Source organism: Thermobia domestica, chromosome 2, assembly GCF_964235325.1.
Source record: "Thermobia domestica chromosome 2, izTheDome1.hap1.1, whole genome shotgun sequence".
NCBI classification, from domain to species: domain Eukaryota; kingdom Metazoa; phylum Arthropoda; class Insecta; order Zygentoma; family Lepismatidae; genus Thermobia; species Thermobia domestica.
In genome coordinates this window covers 243,739,037-243,759,017 of record NC_137455.1, presented here as the reverse complement: position 1 = coordinate 243,759,017, position 19,981 = coordinate 243,739,037, and positions in this window count along the sequence as shown.

Genomic DNA, 19,981 nt, shown 5'->3' with positions numbered 1-19,981 from the left:
TGCTCCAACTCGAGTTGTATATCTGATATATCCCAGAGAATTCATTATTCTCGAAGCGAAACCTTTAAGTCAGGGTTGCCACTCTTGAGACAATCGATGATGCCAAACACGGGCCTGAATTACAATATATTTTTCTAAATTATGCCAGATTCTTTACTAATCTTTCCACACTAGTTTTAAAGACCAACCACCACTTATTTTGATTAAGAGGAGCTAACTGTATTCATGTACTTGTATTAAAGAAACAACATGACTCTTTCACGAACGATATATATATATATATATACAGGGGCGGATCCAGGATACGATCGAGGGAGGGGCTAAACCATATTTTGCAGTTTTATCCAGTGTAAAGCAGGATTGAAGCCCATTTTATCCAGTGTATACTTCAGCGTCAAGGGGGGGGGCTACAGCCCCTATAGCCCCTCCCTTGGATCCGCCACTGTATATATATATATATATATATATATATATATATATATATATATATATATATATAAATATATATATATATATATTTAATTTTTTTAAAGGTATTTGAATGACATAAATTTATATTTGTACGTTTTTAGTTCATATTCGTATCAAATACCAAGTTCATGATGAATCAACTACACAAAGTAGGATCCAAAAACGCTCATTGCAATTTGTTCCATCCTTCAGTCGAACCAGGAACTGAAACATAAAGAGTGACATTTTCTTTTTAAAGATACTTTGTCCAGCTGAGTATTGTGAAGGTTTATGTCAGTAGAAGGAATTGCATTCCATTATACAAGCGCAATTTCACAACTTTATGTACACATTACTAAATATTGAACACCCTTGTCCATATGATTAGCGTACGCGTCTTTGGTGCGGGAGACCTAGGTTCGATTTCCGATGGGAACTCCTGTGGTTCTGAACCGACGTTAATTTGTAAGTTCACGTTTCATATAGCCTTGATGCTGAAAGGGACACTAAACTCTAATCTAATACTAAATACAAATATTTAAAGAAAAATGATGACGCACCAAGATGACGTGAATTTGGCTATCAAATCCATTTTGTTTTTTCAGTTATTTTCTAGTAGTATTTTTTCTATGCATCCTTTCAAAAGACAGTGATGCAAATTTCGTAACTGCGAATTCCTGTTAGAAGCCATGAAATTATCCGATTAGATGCAAAATTTCCCGTCCACTGAAATAGATACCGTAAATTTACAATATCTAACAATAAATAATTTTGAAAAATATCGCTTTCGAGGAAAAAAATGAAGTGAAATCTTTGAGTTTTACGTCCCACGGTTATGCCGGTTAGGCTACAGGTGAGGGGTGACGATGAGAAATTAGTGAAATCGTGGAATGAAGAAAGTGGGAGGAACGGAAGAACCCCGAGGAAACCCACGCACACGGTGTTTGTTCACCACAAAATTTACTTGGTGCGAGCTGGGATCGAACCAGGGTCCCGAAGCACCAGAGGTGAACGATCTACCACTGAGCCACCGCGGCCCCGCTTTAGAGGGGCCATGACGTATAGTTGAACTCATTCTCGTAGTATGAAAGGCATTATTTATAATTATGCATGATAGGGTCACAAACAAAATTTAAAAATATTATGTGCACTTTCTTTTAACAAACATTATATTGTGTTTTATGGTGTGGAAGGGAATGTTATGTTCGAAAAAAAGTCCTTAACACGATTCTTGTTGCTGCGCACTCCATGTTCCTTGCCACAGAAAAGGTGCAGCGATAGGTAGGCTATTTTTCAATTGCTTTACATTAGCTTGATGTTTAAAGTCTTTTGTGTGTTTCTGAAATTCACTTTTACCACAAAAGAGCTCAATATTAACATGTTTTACATAGCTTTGGTTCGATTCTCAACACGGACTGCAACTACCCGTTAAATTGTGCATCCAAAAGGCACTCTTTGTTAAACCTCGTTAACACCGCTCATCTTAATAATATATATAACTTCACCGCAAAACAAATGTTGCATTTCTCTCTTTCATCCTAACACAAAACAAAACTAACCACAGCTGTGACACGAAGGAGCTATTACGAAAAGAAACAAGCTATGCTTCATAGAGATGTGTACCAAATGATAGAAGTATAAAGTATTGTTTAATATCCTGTTTATTGATATCAGTTGGTGTTCTTAATGAGTTTACTCATTAGTTCAGAAAGAGTATATATGGAATTTGGACATATGTTGTACGTATTCTCCTGAGAAATTGATGAGACCAGAAAAATTATAAGGACAGATGGAATAGGTTTAAGCGCATCTACGTGACTTTATCAAATATGTATTCTCCATAATGGTACCACGCGGAAAACTTGATATACTATAATCTGTCCCTCCTCTGTTAGCTGTTTCGTATCATATATATCGGATGGGTTTGATATTTCTTCTGATCATTAAAACATAGCAATGGTGCAGAAATGCAAAAGCACAAGATAACTTCCTATTTGTTTTGGAAACAATAAACCAATTTCACGTGTGCGAGAGAAATTGAGCACAGCGAGATCGGGTGCTTACTCACGGTCAGTTCGCAGCAGGAGTCCATGGTAAAAGATTTGACTAACTATCTCTTCATATTGATGTGAAAACACTCGCAAAACCCTACAAATACAAAAGACTACGCTTCAAAGAAAGTTTAGACACAGATGTTTCAATTTTCTCTTAGCATCTTTCTTCAGCAAAAGAGTCGGTTCATTGTATTCGAAAAAGGGAAGGGAGAAAGGGTGAATTTATATTTTATGGGGGGGGGGTAACATTGTAAGTAGTATAAACAATACATACCGCTTCCGACTCTGTACTGAACCACTTCCTTTAGCGATATATCACTAGATCTATCCTGACCCTTATCCCGCCTCAAGTTGTAAAGTAGAAAGGGACAGAAGTATTCAACATGACTGCGCACTTGAGTTTCAGTTCACAATACTAAAACCAGTGAGCAAGTAAACAGTCTTTTGTAGGATCGTGTTTTACTTCTTGAATTTATTTTTGAACATTTCTGTGAATTCAACAACAGAACGCAGTAGAAATACGGACTAGTTTTTACTTCAACCATTACTTTCACTCCAACCCAGGGATGCCACATTTATGATTTCGTATTAGATTTAGTGATTTTACTATTGAACTAGTGATCTAGTACGTACTTTGGGTAAATAGGCACATTCTAGTGTGGTTTTTTTTTGCATTTTTTTTCTGATGTAGACAAATGACAAGGAAATGGTTTTTAAAATAAAAGGAAGAAGTATATTGCATTTCAAAACAAGTGTAGAAACTTTAAATTATTTTTTCTTTTCCCTCTGACTGAATGAAACCCCTGCTGTGTAACGACCTTAGGTAAACAAAGATGCTATCTTTGGTCCGCTACCTCCTTTTGTTAGCCTACATGAGATGGGTTACTTTTTTTTAAGAAAGTGAAGAAATAATTATCCAGTACATTTACGTTTTGTCAGGCACACAGGCGCAGTCTGTACTTGTTTCCTAACGAATTTTAGCAACATAGCATAAATGAAACATATGTACCAGAAAATAGAGGCAGTACAAACGGACATTTTCATCTGTGACACATTTGATGAGAAATATAGTTAGATGTCACGTGCAAGAACTCTAAACATGTCCTATCCTTTAATTCTATTCCTATGTTTATGTAGGTGAGACTGAGAAATCAAGAAACAATAATAACTGGTTTTCTTCCAGGGGAAAAATCTAAATGTGAAGGGGTGTTACACTGGGACTTTAATTGCGTCCTTTGTACAAGATTAACAAGTAATCGCAATTTTTTAATTTATCTTAGTTCTTGGGGAGAGGAAGATGGAAGCGAACCCTCGTAAACACCTCTGCAAGAAAACATCAATACTATCCGCCACTGTTTGTTACATTACACAAAATAGTTATATATATATATATATATATATATATATATATATATATATATATATATATATATATATATAATATTGAGTGTTATAGTCAGGGTTTTCATTCTGCAGGAGAGGGGGGGATAGTAATACCTGGCGAACATTTTCTATTCTCAAAGTGTTGCAAATGATAGCATTTCCTCCATTATAACTTGGCCAAGCTAGTTGCATTATATATAAGAATTAAGTTAGCCTAAAAAAGCTTAAACTTCTATGGCAGTTTTACTCTGTAGCCATGTTTCTCATTTTCGGTCTACGGGACTGTGTCCGGAAATTTTCGATGGCTTCCAAGTCGGAAAATAAGTGTATCAAAGGCATATATATTATATGTATGGTTATATGAGACATGGATCTACAGTTTAAAGTGGGATACCGGTAACAACTTCATGAGCTTCCACCGTAAATCGAACCAGAGTCTCCCCCGATCAAGGCGTATGTGTTAACCATACAGCCACGAGGAAATTCACATAAGCACACACACATATATATTGTTGAGTTGATTTTGACTTTACCGTCTCTTTCAGCAGCGAGGATATATGAAATATAGACCTACTGATTAACGTGGAATCCGAACTACATGAGCTCGCGCCGGGAACTACATGAGCTCGCGCCACGACAAAGACGCGTACACTAGCCACGGAGTTCACACACACACACACACAGAATCAGAGTCCTCACACACCAAGGGTGAAAGCTGTGTCACTGAGTCACAGCGGCCACGGGGCTAGGTCGAGTCCACTTTACGTTCATAGTTTCTTAGTACATAAATGTTACGATTATGAAATAGATTTTCCTTAATGAGCTGCATAAAAACAAAAGCTTTCGAAATGCATTAAACAATTAGCTCGATTAGAGTGTGAGTTATATCAGAGTGTAAATATGGATACGCACCAAAGATCGAAAACTTAAAACACTATTTCTCCTATATAGTCAGCATGTATCAAGCAATCGTTCAGCTTTCATTTGAGAGGGTGGAAATCGAAGGCTCCTGAACAACTATGTTACTAATGTGCGGAATGTATTTATCTTACAGTGAACTGCTTTGATGCCAAGTGGCCTAACTCAAACATTGAAATTTTCCAGGAGTGAAAGTTAAAGTTCAATATCTCATGAACAATCCATATTTCCTTTATGTTGGGAACCAAAACCATAACTACTGTATGTAGTTCATTGTTTTATAATTTAGTGTTTACAAAAATCCTTTTAAAAAATAACTATTTACAGAAGTGAAAGGTACTTATCTGTACTAGTTCTTGGCTTCCAAGAAGTCCATTCATTGTAATACTAGCTTAATATACCCATTCTTCGCATGGGAGCTGTATTTGGAAGTCAACACCTGTATGGAAGTATCACCATTCATTTCAGCGACCGCGAAAACTATGGATTTGACACTAGTATCAATCAATATGGGCTATTTATACATGTCTTGGTACTCCTCACCCGCTGACACCCGGCCCGCATACAGTGGTAGCTGAATTTGCAAGTCATCGCTGATGGAAGTGTCACCATTGATCGCAGCGACCGTGAAAACTATGGATTTGACACTAATGTCGATGAATTTGGATTACTTTTACTACATGTCTCGATAAACGCCCCCCTGAGACCCCCCTGATTCCAATTTTGACAAAAACGCTTCGCCTTAGACTGGGACCTGGACCAAGGTATCCGTGACCAAAATTTGGTAACTCTCGGTCAACTTGTCTGGCTCCCAGGTCGGTCCCAGTAAACGTCCCCCCCGAGACCCACCTGGTTCGAAATTTAAAAAAAACGCTTCGTCTTGATCTGGAGCCTGGACCAAGGTACCCGTGACCAAATTTTGGGAACTCTCGGTCCACTCGTCTGGTCCCCAGGTCGCACACAAACAGACAGACAAACACACAAACAAACTCTTTATTTTATTTATATTAGATAAGATATACTATGTAAAATAGTCTCGTATCATAATATGTGATGTACAACAACTGTTACGTTATATATTATCCGTAGCTCGTGATATGCTGCAACATATTAAAGCCTCAAAATAGTTGGGGAAGCGAATAATCCAGAAGTTACGTAACCCTATTGCGTTCATGGGAACGAAAACACAATAATTATAACTATGCTAAATTACTATAGACTACCAACTGCTCATTCAGAGAATTTATGAAGTTCACTTTATCGCAATAGTTTTATACAAACTAGATTTAGACTACGGATAATAGTTTTATACAAACTAGATAATCAATTATTATCATTATATTTGCAGTACAACCAAATACAACGATATTAACTATTAGTTCTAATTAACTGAATTGAGCTGAAAATTAAATCTTGATCTTTAAAGATTAACTATTAATTTTATGCGTTCTGTACCTTTCTGAAGGAATAAAAGCTGGAACTGGTTTCAAGGCTGTTTCTGAGTGAATACTTTCTTCAAAATAATATTTAAAATTATAGAAAGATTTTCGAGACATTCGAGTCGAGATTTTTAAGAGCCGTCTCGACTCGACTCGTGTCTCGATTTGAAAATTCGAGTCGAGAAATACGTTTGTCTCGACTCGTCTCGAATTTTACAAAGTGTGTCTCGACTCGAATTCGAGTCGAGTCGAGTCGAGATTCCAGACATGTCTCGACTCGAGCGCATCCCTAGGTTCATGGGATGCTAACCAATGACAACGGCGCCGTGGAGCTTCGTACAGGACCCACTTCTCATCACATGGCAACATCCTGTCCAGAAATGGCTCCTTCCTCAGACGAGACAGCAAAGAAACACAGGTGTCTGCTCGCGTTGCCTTTTGGCCCAGAGTCAATCATGTGGGATCTATTGACCCAACTTGTAGTGCTTCCCAAGTTGATGGAGGTGCTGCCGAATAGTTTCTTTACTCACACTGAATTATAGTCTCAGTTCCTCACATGTCTGGCCGCTGTTCGCCTCAATTGCTGCCTGAAGATCTTCATTTTGTAGATGTGTTGGTCTTCTGGCACGTGGTGCGTCTTCGAGTGTTTAGTCCCCGTCCTTAAACTTGTTAAACCATTGCTGTTTGGTCCACGTCTCACGACACCCTCACCAAAGGCCTGGCATGTCTTCCGCCTCGCTGCAGCGGCGTTTGACTCCTGTTTGAACTCGTACAGCATATACGCCCTTATGACGTTCTGTGGAGGTCCCATGTTCACTCTGTCCTTATGCAAGTTTACAGTGTAACTGAACTGCCACAACCAGGTAGTGTGTTGGATATATCCCACACAAACAACTGATCTTCGCCTTATCTTCATTTGCATTCAACTCACCTTATGAGGACCATTTGAACACAAAAAACGACATAACTTTCTTGGTTATCTTTATAAAGCTTTATGTACGTTCATCACTTCTTTGTGCCCTTCCCTTGAACTAATAAATAAATAAATAGTGATATTTCAGGAAGCAAGCTAGCAGAATGTAGACAACACAATACACTTCGACTTTTCTTTTACTATATTTTAATCTACACTCAGACTCTTCCTTTAGATTTCTCTGAAGTAATTGAACAGAGTGATTTTTTTATTTTATTCATATTTTAATCACATACATTTTTTCCTTTGAATTTCTTTCGGGCCCCAACAGAGTGAAACTGATTTTACTTACTTTTCACCCACATTCAGCTTTTTTCTTTATTTTTTTTTGGGGGGGGGACCCCAAGAGAGTGAAACGTTTGTATTATTATTTTTACACCTACATTCAGCTTTTCCTTTAAATTTCTTTGGGAGTCCACAAGATAATAAAACTTATTTTATTTATTTTTAATCTACATTCAATTTTTCTTTAAATATCTTTGCAGGTCCCCAAAAGAGTGAGGCCCTAACCTATATGTTGTTTAGCTTATACGGAAATCCGGCACGGATTCGTTTTATTAGACAGATGTTTTTGTTGTTTCATCTGTTAGGTGTAATATTGATTGACAATTAATCAATATTTAGTTTTACTTTTGGGGAAACTGTGAATTATACCTCACGCTAACAAGTTTCTTTAGTAATTATTTTTTATCTACCGTCCGGGAATTCCACAAAGTGGGGTCCGGGTCTGGGGCACCGCCCGCCCCACCCTTACGCCGCCACTGTTATCAATAGTAAACATTATTAAAATGAAACAATATTTAGAGTTTTTCTTTGATTGTAATTGCATAATAATAATAATAAACAATAAAAAATGACAAAAGAAACATTCATAAACTTATAAAAAAAAAGATGATTTTGTAGTATAACCTCTTTGAGTAATGATTGGGGAATTTAGATCTGAACATAATATGAATAATATACGGGAGTGAATCGTGATAACCCACAAGTGTGTATTCATCAAGATTTTACGAACACGTTTCGTTTTTTGGTTTAAACCAGTTTTATTTTATTTTATTTTATTTTATTTTTAAAAAAGAAAACAGCTTGTTTAAACCAGCCAACCCTCTCAACAAGTATTCACGGCATACTCCGTACTGTCTTATTCTATGACTGCATAATTATGTTCATTTTTTTCACAAAATAGTCTTTCAACATTAGCAAGTGTTTCTGAACGGTTAAAAGTTCTCTGTCCCATTTTAAGGATGCACACTACATTCATGAAGTGCATTATGCACCTTGTATGGTTGCATGCTTACAATTCTGAAATGCTACATACGCAGCATAGGTAGGCCAAAAACAGCAAATTTATTGTTAATTTGAGTGACTGCATACAAAAGAGGACTCTATTAGATATTAATTTCCACCGTCGGAAAACTTGAGCAAAATGTATGGAAACTGTATTATATGCTTATAAGGATAAAGTTATTAGTGGGAAAAAAGAGCTGATTTAATATTTTTCTGCGTAATAAGGTTGCAGGCCCTAATATAGACTATTACCACATTTGTTGAACCAACAGAAGACAAGCTAAGCTAAATTACTGTAACCTCCTCTACATTTTATGTATACACGACTTCAAAAGTGCATTACCACCTGCAATTCTCCTTTACCTGCAATAGCAGGCAACCCAAAAAACTCGGCGGTTGGGTTGGTTGCGAATTCGAAAGGCGTTGGACTAAACCTCAATTTTGTCACAAATATATCAGTGTGGCAAACTGCAAATAAGGGAATAAAAGAAATTGTTAAGAATGACAATTTTATTATTGTGACGGAGTTGGATGACATCAAAAGTTACAAAATGACTTAGTTAAGCAATTCAAAGAAGATGAATGGTAAGAAACAGATATCAGAAGAATGCATTTCTCTCTTTCCCCCCACCCCACCCGAAAAAAGAAACTCATAAAAAGAAAAAGTTACATAATATAAAAGTTTCATGTAAAAGCCTAACAGCACAAAAACAAATATCTACACGAAACGAAAAAGAGACAAACACAGAATAGGGGACACCAGTGGCGTAGCAGACTTGCGGCCCTCCCATGCAAGATAAAGAGACGGGACCCTAGTGATTATTATTATTATTATTATTATTATTATTATTATTATTATTATTATTATTAAAAGTCGTTTCCTTTTCAAAATCTCTAACTCTTCCTCAGAGCATGAATGCATATAGCGATCATGTGTGCACCTTTTGTCAATTAGCGGTCCCAAAGGCCAAAAGGGATGGGAATCTCCAAGAGAGAGAAACAAAAACCTTTCTTATGGTAAATTCTAGTTCAAAGTTCGAAGTACTTGCTTTTGCACGTGATTTTTGTTTCTTTTTCAGGGAACGAAAAAGTTCTGGCGCCTAAGAAATTACATCATATAATATTGCAAATTTGCAAGTGGATGTATTTACATTGCAATGTTTGGTAATAAAGATGTTATGATTAGAAAACAATCTTGCAAAAAGTAAGTTTAATTTCTTCATCCATCGCAAGCCTTAGGAGACTTTTATACCTCGCCTCCCCACTCCCCGAATATCGATATCGAAAACTTAGAATGATATGTTCATGTCCATATATTTGCGATATCGAATGTTGATAATATAGATATCGATGATAGCGATATATCGACATATCACAGGCCCAGATTCCGAGAAGTGATGCTTGAAATATACTGGAATCAACAATCAAATTCTAAATAAGTTTTCCATTTTCGTATCCAATGTTGAGGGGGAAGGGTGGGAGTCTGCTTAGCTACACAGGCCATATCAATTGTGTTCTTAAATCAGCCATTACACCCGCTATTATCAAAGTGTTAAGTCAGCAATTGTCTGCGAGTTAGCCCAGTTCCATTTGAAGTTTGAATTGAAGACCTGAATTGCAAAACATCCCAAGTCCACTCTTCTTCGTATTTTTCGTTTTCTCTTTTTTATGTTAGCATCTATGCTTCAGGGCTATTCACTTGCATAATACGTAAGTCCAAATCAAAACTTTTTTTAAAAAATTCAAAATAATTTCAGCTAAACAGAATAGCATTCCAAGTATAATCTTCTTGTCTTTCTTCTAAAAATAAAAAGAAGTATTCCGGTGGACTTCGGATGTTCTGCAATTGAGATTTTCAATTTTATTTACGGTCTTTAACCATCTTTAACTCGCAGGCTCCTTGCTTTCATAAGAAGCATTTGTTGTGTAGATTAAAATCAAAAATGAATTAATCTATATTCTTGGGAGCTAACTGTTGCACCAACACGCATATATACAGGGTGTAACAAAAAGATACGGCAAAATTTCAGGGGTGGATTCCTTAAGGGTAGACAAGCAAAATCGTTCATATGACCATATGTCGGGAAATGTATCATTACAGAGTTACGGCCATTCAGCCGCCTAATGGTGGAAATAGTCATATTCTGGTCGCTTCTTAATGTGACTCAATTTAAACCTCAATAACTCAGACCCTAATTAACCTGGGAAGATATTTTTGGTATCTATGTATTTCTAAAGGACGACGCTTTCCGCCTATATATACAGGGTAAGTCAAAACTCTTTGGACACCTGCATAAGTTTTAAAATCGACAGGAAAAGTAAAAAGTGATGATGAGAAAAGAGGTTTGATTAGGGGCTGCAACTTCTGGAGTGTATGTCATTCATGGCCGCCATCTCGAAATCCGCCATTTTGGATTCAAGTCATTTTTTAAATGGGAAGGGGGTGTATGTCACACCAAATAACACTAGCTTGAGCTCAGAAATTTAGTGGTGTCTTATACAGTTTAGAAGTTATCAATGTTCAAAGGTGGGAAATTACCTTGATACTGACCCAGTTCTCTCTTTGTTCCAGGTGATCTAAAATAGGTCTGACACGTGAGCATAAGATCGAAATCATCCTTATATCAGTGGAACGCAGCTACGGAACAATAGTAGCTGACTACAACAGACGGCACTCAGAGAACCGGTATCGCAGAGCACGGTGGCTCACATGATCACCAAATTCCGAGAGACGGGCTCTGTTCAAGATAGGGCGACCAAAGACTGCCACCAATGAGGAAACTGCAACGGATGTTGTTGCGTCATTTGTGAAAAGTCCTAAACGAAGTACCCGTCGTGTGTCCCTAGCATGTGCAATAAACCAATCCTCCGATTTCCGGATATGCACGCCAATCAGTGGCATCCTTACAAGCTGCACACGCAATATAAACTGAACGAGGATGACCCTGATCGCCGGTTGGAGTTCTGCATGTGGGCTGCTGAACAACACGAACTGGATCCTGCGTTTGCCAAGGGCATACTGTTCAGCGACGAGGCGTATTTCACTTTGAACGGGGAGGTTAATCGACATAATTGTCGATACTGGTGTGACGCAAATCCGAACTGGGTTGACCCGAGTCGAGAACATAGTCCAGCGAAAGTGATAGTGTGGTGTGGCATATGGAACACCCGCATCATTAGGCCATTTTTCATTTATAACACCTTAACTGCACCATAGTATCTGATGCTGTTGCAGGACTTTGTGTTCCCTGCCACACTGAAAGCTGGCGGCATTTTCCCATCTTATTTTCAGCACGATGGAACCCCTCCACACTATAGACTTGGTGTCCGTAAATGGTTGAATGAACAACTGCCAGGGAAGTGAATTGGTCGCCGTGGTCCCGTGGAGTGGCCTCACAGACCCCCTTACTTAACGTCCCTTGATTTTATCTATGGGAACATCTTAAGCAGATAGTGTATGCTGAGACAATCCGTGATTTCAGACACCTGCAGGAACGCATCCATCAAGCCTGTGATCAAATTTCAGGAGACATCTCCTCCGTGTGCAGTCAGAGTGGTTGCGGCGACTACAGTTGTGCATTGCACGGGATGGACAACACGTAGAACATGTGTTGTAGCATTCAGTATCAAGGTAATTTCCCACCTTTGAACATTAATAACTTCTAAACTGTACTAGATAGGAAAAACAAATTCCACCACTAAATTCCTGAGCTCAAGCTAGTGTTACTTGTTGAGTCATACACCCCTTTCCCATTTAAAAGAAATGATTTGAATCCAAAATGGCGGATTTCAGGATGGCGGCCATCAATGACATACACTTCAAAAGTTGCGGCCCCTCATCAAACCTCTGTTTCCATCATCACTTTATTTTTCTTGTCGATTTTCAAAGTTATGCAGGTGTCCAAGGACTTTTGACTCACCCTGAAATATTTTATGTATGTGTGGGAGTACCACGGTGGACATGGGAGAGTAATTACTTGTTTTCTGTTTGTTTTTTTGCATCAGCATTTTGGAGATGGCATTCCTTGGGGATACACTCATAAAATGCATATCAGCGGAAAGCTTAATTTTTGCAGAACACATTGCTACTAAAATTATCTTCCTATCTTAACCAGAGTTTATATTTTGAGGTTTAAATTGAAACACATTAAGGAGCGACAGAATGTGACTATTTCACACCATTAGTCGGCTCAAAGGCCATAACTCTGGAACGATGCATTTCGCGACATATGGTAATCTGAACTTTTTTGCTTGTCTACCCATAAGGAATCCACCCATGAAGTTTTGTCGTACCTTTTAGTTACACCATCTATATACAAGATCCGTTTTGTAGATTTACGAAATCACTCTTTTTCCTCAATCAATTTACAAAACGGGTCTTGGATGAGGTGCTCACACTAGTAACGACATCCCGTAGCGTTGTTACGTAACACACACAGTATAAATAAAGCTTCGAAACCACAAATTGAAAGTTCTGCCGCAGATAATTCCGTAAACTGTCTGCTTGTTGAGTGGGCAACCCAGATTCATATCACGGCTGGTACGGTTTGCTTTTTTCTTTCAAAATACATTTCTATATGTTTATATTTCTTCTTAATAATTACTTTCTTGCAATCTTAAATTAGTCGGGGTTAAGTAGTCAGAAGATTAAAATACATGTATGACTACTTTATCCGTGTGTGTGTACTCATATATGTATATTTACATATTTGTTTCTTTCTTGGGATCGCGGTAGCTCAGTGGTAGAGCATTCAATTGTGGTGCTTGGGGTCCCGGGTTCGATCCCAGTCCCCGACAAGTTAACTTTGTGTGGACAAACACCGTGTGCGTGGGTTTTGTCGGAGTTCTCCCACTTTGTTCGTTCCACCATTTCATTCATTACTCATCATCACCGTCTCCTTTAGCCTTACCAGCACAATCGTGGGACGTAAAACTCAAAGATTTCATTTGTTTCTTTCTTTCAACTAGTGTTTTCACGAGACTAGACAGAAACCTTTGATACGAGACAAAGACGGGACAGACTACTTGTCCCGTCTCGTTTCCGAGACGAGACGAGACGTCTCTTGAAATGCCTCGTATCGCCTCGTGTCTCAAAAATGCAAAGACAGTTTTTGAAACTGTTTAAAAATTTATTAACTCGGAATAAATTATTGCCTTCGAAAGTATAACAGCTTTTATTATTTCAAATGAGGACTATCCTAAAAGAACAAGGAAGACCTAAAGTTATTTTTTAAATGATTCTTACAAACAGTTTTCATTTTCATTTTCCAACCGATTCAAGTTTAAATATTTAGTGATACTGTTCCAAATTCAAGTAAAATGTTAAACCATTCTTTGAAATCAGTGTTTCAGAAGATTTCATTCTGAGGGTAGGTTGTTATATCTATGTATAAAAATCCTTTATAGAAATACAAGTTTTCTTAATGCCAGTTTCATCAGCAACTAACCAGTGTTTCGTGAGTTTTCTCGTTCCGAACAAAGACAGAAACGTGTAGGCCTTTTTCTCTACGGAGTTTGAAAGGATGCTGGTTTGACAATAAAATTTAGTTTCTTTTTATTGTTTTATGATGTTATTCAAACCAAAGTCATTTTTGAAATCAGAAAGTCACATAGGTTTTCTTATTTTTTGAAGTGGCGCCAGAGGTTTTGAAAAAAGGATTCCAGAATAAGTGGGAAAGGCTTGCCTTTCGACTGTACCGACGATATTGACAAATATTCCTGTCGTAATAATTCATTACTGGAAACCATTGGCACCCGAAGAAATTTTTAAGGGGGTTATCACCTTGATTGCTATATTACGTCTGGTATTTAATATACGTAGTTTGCTATATTAAGCATACATTTTCGTGAGCAAGGGGGGCCGGTCCCCTTCCCCCTACCTTCGGGCGCCCGTGGTCGAAACTAAGTAGTCATTGCTTTCATAGTGTTTCTTCCAGACATGTTTTTGGAGTGCTGCCCCCGTGGAACTCTGAGAGTGCCCCCACGGGGAGACCAAAATAATACATCTATAATATAATAATAAATAGAATACTACCAACAGTACCCCCGGAATCCTAAATGTACACCCCAGGAACATTTTATCTGAAAGAAACACTGATTAGAAGATTGTAATCGTGCTGTGTGTTGTGCTGATAACCAAACGAAAGTGGTTAAAAGTTGTAATTTTAACCACTTTGTATAACAGCTCCTTTTTGTGGGCCTCATCCGCTCTAGTGTTGCCACGAGATGAGACATTTCGTCTCGTCTCACGAGACGTGATATGGGAAGAGACGAGACAGCTTGAAGTCTCCTCTCGTCTCATCTCGTGGAAACACTACTTTCGACCATGTGGGTTACTGCCCCGATCTTGGAAATGTCCTGGAAAGGATTGTGCTACGAATAACAGATTTTATTCGAACTAATTGACTGACTCCGATGCAACATTGTTCCAATTTCGCCTATTCGCAATGTAATAGAACAGACAAACATACGTTTATATGGTTACATGAAGGCGGTCCCGTGTTCGATTCCTGGTGGGGGCACTCGGTCGAAAAATTTAAATGTTTTTTCAGGACAGCCACCCTGAATGAGTTTTTCCTTGGTTTTCCACATTCACACAAGACAGATGCCAGAGTGATACCTTAGGTTTCAGATCGCTTCCTTCCTTTCCCAATCCTTTCTTCCTTCCCTTTCCCCGGAAAGTGTGTTCGCCTAGAGACGTCATCCCTCGAACGTGACGGGCTAAATGGTCTCAGATGCCGAAAGCCCAGAAATCTAAATCCTAAATCCTAAATTTACAAGGTTACTTCTGGGGAATATTGTTCTTTCAAAATGTATTTCTATATGTTGATATTTATTATTATTAATTGCTTTCTTGCATCTTTCCTACATTATTCTATTAGTTACCATAAGTAAGTTTAGTTAGATTATGTATATAGGGATGCGCGCGAGACGAGTCGAGACAGAATTTTCCTGAGAAAATTCGAGTCGAGACACAGCACTTCCAATGGGAAATATACATTTTTCGAGTCGAGACATCGCTTTTAAAGCACATTTTCGAGACGAGAAAGCCTCAAATCTTGTCTCGTGCGCATCCCTATACGTATAGTTAAATACGGTTATGTATGTTTACCGTTTCGTTTCTTTTTTTTCAAAATACATTCCTATATGATCACATGTATTGTTAATAATTTATTTGTTGCATTTTTAAATAATTTATTTCATACACAACAGATGAAACAACTCATACATTTTAATCACACAGCACATAGTTCTTTGACATGGAGGGAAATCTCATTTGGTTATAGGAACATCTAGTATTACCAATGAGGATTTCCCTCATCCCCCTTGTAATTCGCACACCGTCAACAGATATAGAACATTGTTGAACATTTCTCGAGCCACTTCATCACACTCCTGGCCTTGTAACATGGTGCATTATTTTGTCGAAAAAGGCCAATACCGTTGGGAAACATGGTCGTCATCAAGGGGTGTATGTAGTCTGCAAGCAGTGTGCGATACGCGTCGGCCGTCATTGTGCCTTGCTCGAGCTATACTAGACACATGCTCACGTGTATGTCCCCCAGAGCATTATTATTATTATTATTATTATTATTATTATTATTATTATTATTATTATTATTATTATTATTATTATTATTATTATATTTGAAGTACAATCAAATATAACGACATTAATTATTAGTTTTAATTAACTGAATTGAGCTGAAAATTAAATCTTGATTTCGAAAGATTAACCATTAAGTTTATGCGTTCGGTACCTTTCTAAAATAATAAATGCTGGAATTGGTTTCAAGGCTGTTTCTGACTGAATACTTTCTTCAAAATAATATTTAAAATTATAGAAAGATTTTCGAGACATTCGAGTCGAGTCGAGATTTTTACGAAAAGTCTCGACTCGACTCGTGTCTCGGCTCGAAAATTAGAGTCGAGAAATAAGTTTGTCTTGACTCGTCTCGAATTTTACAAAGTGTGTCTGAACTCAAATTTCAGTCCAGATTCGAGACATGTCTCGACTCGTGCGCATCCCTAAATATTCATATTTTAAATGTGCAATACTACCTCGCGAAAAATGACTCGAAGTTAATTTACCAAAGTCTACTTTCTTGTTGTTAGATTAGTGATCGTAGTTTAGGATAGATTATGTAAAGTCAGACATGGTTATGTATGTTTACACTTTCGTTTCTTTCTTTCAAAATGCATTTCTATCTGTTCCCATTTATTATTAATAATTTGTTTCTTGCATTTATTAATAAGTATCAGAAAAAATATTATTCGCATGGTGGCTGTATTTGGAAGTCAACGCCTGTATTAGTAGTATCACCGTTGATTTCAGCGAGTGCGAAAACTATGGATTTGACATTAATATCGGCCATTTTGGATTATTTTTATGTCAGGTATTCCCTCCGGTACCCCGACCCGCAACTAAGTGGGGTTGATTTGGAAGTTAATGCAATCGGAGTTTCAGCATTGATCTCAGCGACACTAATATCGGTTATATTCTACTACTTTTACATGTTCCTGTAAACGTCTCCTGAGACCCCCTGGTTCGATTTTTAAAAAAAACGCTTCGTCTTGATCTGGAACTTGGGCCAAGGTACCCAAGATCAAAATATGGTAACTCTCGGTCCTCTCGCCTGGTCTCCAGGCAGCACACAGATACATACATGCATACAGACAGACACAAAGCAACTTTTTATTTTATTTATATTACATTAGGTGTAGTTCAAACAGTGTTTATTCGAGAAGTGTTTTTGTGCGGTACTGCCCGCCCGAGCTCTGAGAGTGCCCCCCGGAAGAGACCAAAATAATACGTCTATAATATAATAAAAATAGAAAGTTATCAATAGTGCCTCCCGGGAACATAGTTTCTAAAAAAAAAACACTGATTTCAACAGATAGAACAAACGGCGCCGACTTTCCAAAATGTATGTGGGTGCATATAAATGGCGGGACGTGTTATATGTTTTCAGGGGAGTCTCGATTTTTTTTGATTGATTTCTTTTTTGTTAAAATCTTTTATGAACACTGTCATAAAGGGCTGTGCTGTGATAAAGTAAAATATACCGGTATTATAACAATAAGTTGGGACTGTCCTAGCTCAGTCGGTAACATGGCTGACTTAAACGTAAAGAAACAGGTTTAAACCCGGGTTCAAGTTTAATTACTGTAATGCATATTCCCAACATATATAATCGTGGTATTTAGTGTATGTTTTCAGTTCCGTTACTCTAAAAAAACTGGCCCTGTAATGGCCAAACTATCAGTGATTAGTGGGTGTGCCCATTCAGACCTTTTCTCGTAATCACAAGATCTACAACATATCACAGTTTCAGTCGTTTCTGTCGAAATCCAGAACATCACCATGTTCCGTTACTTTCAAGAAAGTGGCCTGGTTGTGGCCAAACGGTCAGTGATTAGTAGGTGTGCCCATTGAGACCTTTTCTCGGAATCACAAGATCTACAACACATCACAGTTTCAGTCATTTTCACCGAAATCCAGAACATCACCATCTTCGGTTACTTTCAAGAAAGTGGTCTGGTTGTGGCCAAAGGTCAGTGATTAATGGTTGTGCCTATTAAGACCTTTTCTTAGAATCACCACATCTACAACATATCACAGTTTCAGTTATTTTTACTGAAATCCAAAACATCACCATTTTAGCTTACTTTCAAAAAACTGGCCCTGTAGTGGCCAAACGGTCAGTAATTATTGGTTGTGGCTATTAGGACATTTTCTCAGAATCACAATATCTACAACATGTTACAGTTTCACTCATTTTACCGAAATCCAGAACATGGCCACCTTCGGTTACTTTCAAGAAAGTGGCCTCGTAGTGTCCAAACGGCCAGTGATTATTGGCTGAGCTCATTAAGACTTTTTCTCAGAATCACAATATCTACAACATATCACCGTTTCAAGCAATTGCTATGAAATCCAAAATAACGTTAAGTTCTGTTGTTTGCAAAAATGTGGCTCTGTAGTTACCAAACGGTCAGTGATTGGTGGTTGTGCTTATTGAGACTTTTTCTCAGGATCACAACATCTACAACACATCACAGTTTCACTGATTTTCATTGAAATCCATAATATCATTATGTTTGGCTTTCATAAAAGTGGCCCTGTAGTCGCCAAATATCAGCGATTGGTGGTTATGGCCATTAAGACTTTTTCAGAATCACAATATCTCCAACATGATGGTTTTAGTCATTTTGTCCAAAATCTCGAATGTCATTCTCTTCGGCTTTTTTTTAAGAAAGTGGCCTTGTGGTGGCCAAACGGCCAACGATTTGTGGTTGTGCCCATTGAGACTTTTTCTCAGAAACATCATATCTACCACATAACACGGTTTCAAGCAATTCCACCGAAATCCAATTTCCATAAAAATTGTGCGGGGTCCTTTCCTATTTCGAAGGAGCATTGCCTCTGCAAAACTTCTCTCTGAAACACTTCAAAACTCGTATCTTGTACTTTGAAGTCATCTTTGCATCGGCAGAGTTTCGTTTCTTTAATTTGGTCCTTTTAAATCAAAGGTACCCTTTTTTAAAAAAAATGACCCTTTGCCTCCTTTAACCTGTTCTCCGAAAGAAACAAAAAAAAAACATGTGTGCATTTATTTTCGATCTAGTATATATGTGCCAAGTTTGAAGAAAATCCGATGAAGAGAAATCCTTGTGAAGCTATCTCCTTTATACTTTCACTTTTTGGACTTGACAGGTCGTTTGCCCCGAAGTCTTCAATTTATTTATTACCTCAAATTGCATTGTAAATAAATGCATTTGCAAATTTGCAATATTATATACTGTAATTCCTTAGCCGATACAGTTTTCTGTCCCCGAAAAACAAGAAAGCACCCGTCAAAAGCAATTCTTCGAACTTTCTCCTAGAATTTATCATAAGAAAGTTTTTGTTCCTCTCTCTCAGAGATTTGCATCCCTTTTGACCTTTAGGGCCACTCATTGACAAAAGGTACACACATGACCGCTATATGCAGACTTGCTCTTAGGTACGGTCAGAGATTGGGAAAGTAGACGATTTTTTAATAATAATAATAATAATAATAATAATAATAATCTTATAACAATTAGGTTTACAACTAGGGTCCCATCTCTTTATCTTGTATGAGAGGCCCGCTAGTCAGCTAAGCCACTGGTGTTCCTTATTCTGTGTTTCTCTCTCTTTCTGTGTCGTGTGGATGTTTGTTTTGGGGTTGTTAGGCTTTTATATTAAACCTTTACATTATATAATCTTTTTCTTTTTTACGAGATTTTCTTTTGGAAAAAGGAAAGAAACTGCTTTCCTCTTATGTCTGTTTTTTACCATTCACCTTGTTTGAACTGCTTAGGTAAGATGATTTTGTAATTTTATGTCATCCATTGCCATCACGATAATAAAATGGTAAGTCTTAACAATTTATTTTATTCTCTTATTTGCAGTTTGCCACACTGATATATTTGTAACAAAATTGAGGTTTGGT